The sequence below is a fragment of the Octopus bimaculoides genome, chromosome 1 (genome assembly GCF_046866305.1).
Source record: "Octopus bimaculoides isolate indiv1 chromosome 1, ASM4686630v1, whole genome shotgun sequence".
Lineage (NCBI taxonomy): Eukaryota > Metazoa > Mollusca > Cephalopoda > Octopoda > Octopodidae > Octopus > Octopus bimaculoides.
Genome location: NC_142928.1, coordinates 8,728,763 through 8,736,262, shown reverse-complemented (window position 1 = coordinate 8,736,262; position 7,500 = coordinate 8,728,763).

Here is a 7,500-nt window from a genome sequence, read left to right as displayed (position 1 = left end):
TTTTAACACTGAGAGAGAAGAACCTGACTGACCAATCAACATTATGGTGGTACTTCCTTTTGTGGGTGCTAGGACCCATGACATAGGAGATGCAGTCCTTTGACCCACTGAATGCCAGGGCCTCATTGTAATAAGGGCTTGCAGTATCAGAAATCTCTTGACATGAGGACAGGTTCAAGATTCTCTTGCTGACACTCTTCACTAAGTTCCTAAACAGGGTAGTTAGGTGGCAGTAGGCTGTATTAATGTAGGACACCTCCTTATTTGGTTTGTGGTATGGTCTGTAAAAAGAGGAGCTGAGGTCTAATATAACGTCTGAAACATTTACAATGGTGAGGTTGGTCTCGATTGTTATTTTGAGCCCCATGGCAATAAGGGGGTTAATTAGGCCCTCCCTAAGCCTATTGAGGATAAGGCCATTAGCTCCTCTACAGATGGCCATAGTGTCATTTCTGTGGAGACCAAAGATAACTGATGGGAGCCTCTTCTTTAAGGCATCTAAAGGGACAATTATGTTTTGTTCACAAAACCAACTGACCATGACGTATTTGTTCCTCCAGTTTGTAGAGCGGTTATGTGCCTTCAGCCATTTGAGTCCGTGGAGTAGCCTATACTGCTAGATGCATTTTAGGTGCAAAACCAATATATTTTGGGCTTTGTTCTGTTTCTTTCTACCAAATTTTATGTGACACCAACATTTTATATTCTGCTCAACAAAGCTTTTGAGAATGTGTTCTTCTTTTGTACAGTTGTATTCATATGACAAGCTTTATGTATAGTTTGCATATATTTAATAGGTCTGTGATACATTTGTAGATCACATACATATTAGCTATGGAATTGATGACCATCTTATCAAGATTTTCATGTTACACAATACAAAACAAATTATATTGAACTACAAATTGTTCAAAACTTGGAACTATAAGGATGGAGTTTTAAGACTACCATGATGGTGAGAATTCAAAACATTTCATGATATAACCACAAGATCAAAGAAGAAATCCATAGAAATGTTTCACCAATTTCACTAAGCGTTGCTCAATGCAGGGTAAATTTACTGGCCACATCAGACTTTTTGCACTCTGAGGACAAAGACCTCTCAACTACATTGGCAGAAACATACATGAAATTGAGGACCTACCAAAGTATGGCATTTTGAAGCACCTTTTGGTTAAGGCTATTTAAGGAACAAGAATATATGAATTAACACTCATAAAATACTATGAAAATTAAAATTTGTTTCTAACCATTTCGTTTCCATATTTCTGTTGAAATACACTACCATTGTTTTAAACCAATTTTGAAAATAATGAAGAATTTCATAGTAAAATAACTTTTGTCATTATTAAGCTGATGTCTGGAACATAAATTGAGATGGAATTTTGATGAAAGGTTTTCATTTAAGATGAGAGGTTTGTTTCAGGGAACCAAGAATGGTTTCTGGAGCATTGGTATCAAAAGGGTTAATTAATGCATGATTAATAATTAGTAACCAAGTAATGGAGTTAATTATATCAACTATCCTCTTCTTTAATTAGTTGACATCACAACAAAAGCGGCATTAGAAAAAATTTAATTGGGAAGACACAACTTTTGTAATGTCTGACTCCATAACTGCAAGCAACATGAGAAGCAGAATAGGGAAGCTTCACAAGGTTTTATAATATAAGAGAATATGTATATTTTGGATTTCAAAACAGAAGAGAAAGTACTCAATACATGTAGTGAAGTGGGTGACAGGAACAGGGCAAGTCACTGAGATGTTCCCTAGGGGAGCAAGGCAAGGAACTGTAGTAGGGGACAAGATGGACTGAGGTGAAGACAAGTTATGAGGTAGGAGGCAGCAACAAGACAAACTACTGAAGTGGTCCCTAAGTGAACCCCTTCTTACATCTAGACATTTTTTATTTGCATTTCAACCCAGGCACAAAGACACAAAGACACATACGTCATCATCATCATCATCATTTAATGTCCGCTCTCCATGCAGGCATGGGTCGGATGTTTCGACAGGAGCTTCCTCGGCTCCATATGTCTGTTCTGGCAGGTTTTTTATGGATGGATGCCCTTCCTAATGCCAACCACTTCACTAAGTGTAGTGGGTGGTAATTAACATGGCACTGGTCTGGGTGCTTTTATGTGACAAAGCATAATATGTTATACATGTATGTACATTGATATAATTGTCCTTTTTAAAAAATAAATAGACATAATATAATGTCTATAAGTTGATGAATACCAACTCTTAATCCCCTCCATTTTCTTATTGTTGCATAAATTAAGGGTAAAACAACTTTTCACCCTCACCCATTTATTACACTTGGCCATTGCCAGTACCGCCGGACTGGCCCTCGTGCCAGTGGCACGTAAAAAGCATCCACTATACTCTTGGAGTGGTTGGCGTTAGGAAGGGCATCCAGCTGTAGAAACACTGCCGGATCAGATTGGAGTCTGGTGTTGCCATCCGGTTTCACCAGTCCTCAGTCAAATTGTCCAACCCATGCTAGCATGGAAAGCGGACGTTAAACGATGATGATGATGATGGTGGTGCTCCAGCATGGCTGCAGTCAAATGACTGAAACAAATAAAATACACACACACACACACACACACACACACACACACACACACACACGCACACACACACACATATGTATACAATAATCACTTACCACATTGCAGTTCCCCCATCATGCCTCAGTATATCGTGGGGGTTTCTGTGGCTGATAAGTATTTATATTTGTTTAGATTATGATTATTTCTGTGGTAAAATAAGCATTTTCATGCCTAAAAATTAATAAATAAAAATACAATACAGTACTGCACTGTATTACACATCAATCAAAGACTTTGAATTTTTTCAGTAATAATAATGTATATGACTTGAGATGTTTGCCTTGCCTTAACGTTTATTGTCCTCTTTAACAATAATATATATATTCTGTTGAGTCTGGGGAGAGTCATTCTCTTCTTGTGCCTTATAATTTAACACACTCACTGGTATTTTCCTAAAATTTTTGTTGTGTCTTGCAACCTTTTCAATAGTCTTGACTCTCAATAGTCTTGACTCTCAATAGTCTTGACTCTCAATAGTCTTGACTCTCTGAGAGTCAAGACTATTGAAAAGGTTGCAAGACGCAATGAAAATTTTAGGAAAATAAAAATAAGAAATAAGTGGAAATTTGACCAGTGAGTGTATTAAATTATAAGGCACAAAAAGAAAATGAGTCTTCCCAGACACAACAGAAAATGCTTCAACACACAAACTCACATAAAGAATCTTGCAAACCAAATCCCAAAATAAAATATATATATATATATATATATATATATATATTACAATGGGCTTCTTACAGCATCTCTCTACCAAAGCTACTAACAAGGCTTTCGTTGGCCAAAGCAGTGTCAGGAATGGAACCAATAGCAGGAAATATGTGGAAGTAATTTATACAAGATATGATCTAATATATATATATATATATGTAGATAAATTTAAAAAAGGAAAGAAATCCAAATTGGGCCTTAACAAAACAAAGATGCTGACCCTTGTAGTCGGGAAGCAGCAAAAGCTAAACTGAGCTGTATTTGAACTGCTAACAGTGGTGTAACAGGTCTGCTGGTGTCTCCAATTATTTAGTTGTATTGATCTACATAAGAAAGAATGCCAGTGTGACCCGATTCATAATTAGCTCAAATGTTGTTGTGGTTGATGCTGTTGCTGTTGTTACTGTTGCTGTTGTTGTTGCTGCTGCTGCTGTTATTGTTATAATAACAGATAAACGTCGACTTTATCTTTCATCTTTTCAGGGTCAATAAAATAAGTACCAGTTGAATGCTGGGGATTGATGTAATCGATTTATCCTCTCCCTGGACTTGCTGGCCTTGTGCTAAAATTTGAAATCATCATCATCATCCTCATCATCATCATCATCATCATCATCATCATCATTATTATTATTATTATTATTATTATTAGGTGAGCTGCCAGAATCGTCAGCACACCAAGTAAAATGCTTAGCAACATTTCGCTACGTTCTGAGTTGAAATTCTGCCGAGGTTGACTTTGCCTTTCATCCTTTCGGGGTCGATAAAATAAGTACCAGTTGATTACTGGGGTCGATCTAATCGACTAGTCTCCTCCCCCCAAATTTCAAGTTTTTAGTAGAAAGGATTACTATTATTGCCACTGTTTAATAGATAGATATTTATTTATTAAATATATATGTTTAATATACATGTGCTGCCACCTTCATACCCCTCCCCCATATTGTTAGGGATCTTAAGAAAGGCATCAACACCACAACATCCGCCTTTGTTTTCCCCCTTACCTCTACTTCCATACACCTTATCTTTTCATCTCTTCAGAACCCCACCCATTTTAAACTCACTCCCTTCCTAGACCCTCTTATATAAACATGGTAGGGTCTTAGTTATATAATATAGTGTGGTGAAAATCACCAATTAATGACATTATCCAGGCAATTAGCAAATGAAAACTTCCCTTAGGAGTGTTTAAAATATAAAAGCAAATACAAGGGAGATAACTTCAGTAAGATGATGACATTTTGGGAAAATAAAGAAACTGAAGACATGGAGTGGTTTAGTCAATGGATAGAGGAATTTTTAATTTCTTTGAAGTCTTGGATCTATTTGTGAGCAAAGCTTGGTTTATAGAGGAGGTCCTGGGTCCATGAGGAGGGAAATCCAGTGCTAGACACTCCCTTTTTGTAGGCTTTCTCACACACACAAACACACACCTATGTTCATATACATACATACACACATACTAATCAAGCACCCAAGATAGACTTTCAGCTTCATCCTATTATTGTTGGAGCAACAGGATACAAACTGGCCAGCCTGGAGCAGTGCATGGTTGAACTTGGGATCTTGCAGGGAGAACACAAATCCTTAATTCAAATACTACAATTGATCACAATATCTGGGATTGTAGAAATCTGCAAGACATCTTTGAGATTAAAAGGAAGAGGAACGAAAGAAGATGCTTTCCTTCACAATGATGCTACCAAGTGATTGGTTAATTTTTATACTAAACCAAAACGAGAAAGAGAACATACATGTATGTATGTGTGTATGTATGTGTGCATGTGTGTGTATTTGTATGTATGTATGTGTCTGTGTATGGATGTATGCGTGCATCTGTGTGTGCAGACGTGTGTGTGTATGTATGCATGTGTGCATGCATGTGTGTATGTATGTGTGTGTGTATGCCTGTGTATGTATGCATGTGTGTGTGTGTGTGGTGTGCGCGCACGCATGTGTGTTTATATATACATATATATATATATATATATATATATATATATATATATGTATATGTATATATATATATTATTCTTTAACAAGAATAGCATCAAGCCATCATTGGACTGTCCGATGATGGCTTAGCTGGTTGAAACTTCAAAGTCAATACTATTCTGATTAAGGAATAATAGATTTGTACTCTAGTAAATGTATTGAGAAAGTCTTCTGTTTACTGTAAAATTGTTTTTATTATAATATAAAAAAACAAACATTGATATGTGTGTGTGTGTGTGTGTGTGTGTGTGTGTGTGTGTGTGTGTGATCATCATCATCATCGTTGTTTAATGTCTTCTTTCCATGCTGGCATGGGTTGGATGGTTTGACTGAGGGCTGGCGAACCAGATGGCTGCACCAGGCTCCAATCCGATCTGGCAATGTTTCTACAGCTGGATGCCCTTCTTAATGCCAACCACCCTGAGAGAGTAGTAGGTGCTTTTTACGTGCCACTGGTGTGTGTGTGTATGTATATATATATATATATATATATATATATATATATATATATATATATATATATATAGCCTGGGAAAAGTTTAGAGAGCTCTTACCCCTGCTGGCGACAGAGGGACTCTCACTCAGAGTAAAAGGCAGACTGTATGACGCATGCGTACGAACAGCCATGCTACATGGCAGTGAAACATGGGCTGTAACTGCTGAGGACATACGTAAGCTCGCAAGGAATGAAGCCAGTATGCTCCGTTGGATGTGTAATGTCAATGTGAATACCCGTCAGAGTGTAAGTATCTTGAGAGAAAAGCTGAACATTAGAAGCATCAGTTGTGGTGTGCAAGAGAGACGATTGCGCTGGTATGGACATGTGGTGAGAATGGATGAGGATAGCTGCGTGAAAAAGTGCCACACCCTAACAGTTGAGGGAACCCGTGGAAGAGGTAGGCCCAGGAAGACCTGGGCTGAGGTGGTGAGGCAAGACCTTCGTACACTGGGCCTCACCGAGGCGATGACCACTGACCGAGACCTTTGGAAATGTGCTGTGCGTGAGAAGACCCGGCAAGCCAAGTAAGATCGTTGCCAGTGCCCCTGGACTGGCTCTTGTGTGGGTGGCACATGAGATGCACCATTTTGAGCGTGGCCGTTGCCAGTACCGCCTGACTGGCTCCCGTAGGATTTTCGAGTGAGATCGTTGCCAGTGCCCCTGGACTGGCTCTTGTGCGGGTGGCACATAAAAGACACCATTTCGAGCGTGGCCGTTTTTGTGCGGGTGACACGTAAAAGCACCCACTACACTCTCTGAGTGTTTGGCGTTAGGAAGGGCATCCAGCTGTAGAAACTCTGCCAAATTAGATTGGAGCCTGGTGTTGCCATCCGGTTTCACCAGTCCTCAGTCAAATCGTCCAACCCATGCTAGCATGGAAAGCGGACGTTAAACGATGATGATGATGATGATGATATATATGTATACACATACACACACACACACACACACACACACACACACACACACACACACATAATATAACTAACTGTCACTCTGTCAGTTACAACGATGAGGATTCCTGTTGATCCGATCAACAGAACAGCCTGCTCAGGAAATTAATGTGCATGTGACTGAACACTCCACAGATATGTGTACTGTTAACACAGTTCTCAGGGAGATTTGTCGTGATACAGAATGTGACAAGGATGGCCCTTTGAATTACAGGTACCACTCATTTTTGCCAGCTGAGTGGACCGGAGCAGTGCGAAATAAAGTGTCATGCTCAAGGTCACAATGCATCGCCGGCAATTGAACTCATGATCTTGCAATCATCAGCTGAATACCCTAACCACTAAGCCACACAGTTTCGCTATATAATTTTACATCCTTACAACTTTTTATTCTGATTTATACTTATAATAATCCCATATATATCGAAGAGATATCCCTCAACCCTGTTGGTGATTAAACCAGTGAAATTTCGGATATAATAATCCCTTATGAGCATAAGATATCCTCGCATAAATTATATATATATATATATATATATAAAAGTACCTATTACACTCTTGGAGTGGTTGGCATTTGGAAGGGCATCCAGCCATAGAAACCTTGCCAAATCAGACTGGAGTCTGGAGCAGCCCTGCAGCTTACTGGCCCTGGTCAAACCGTCCAACCCATACCAGCTTGGACAACAGACGTTAAATGATGATGATGATATATATATCATCATCATC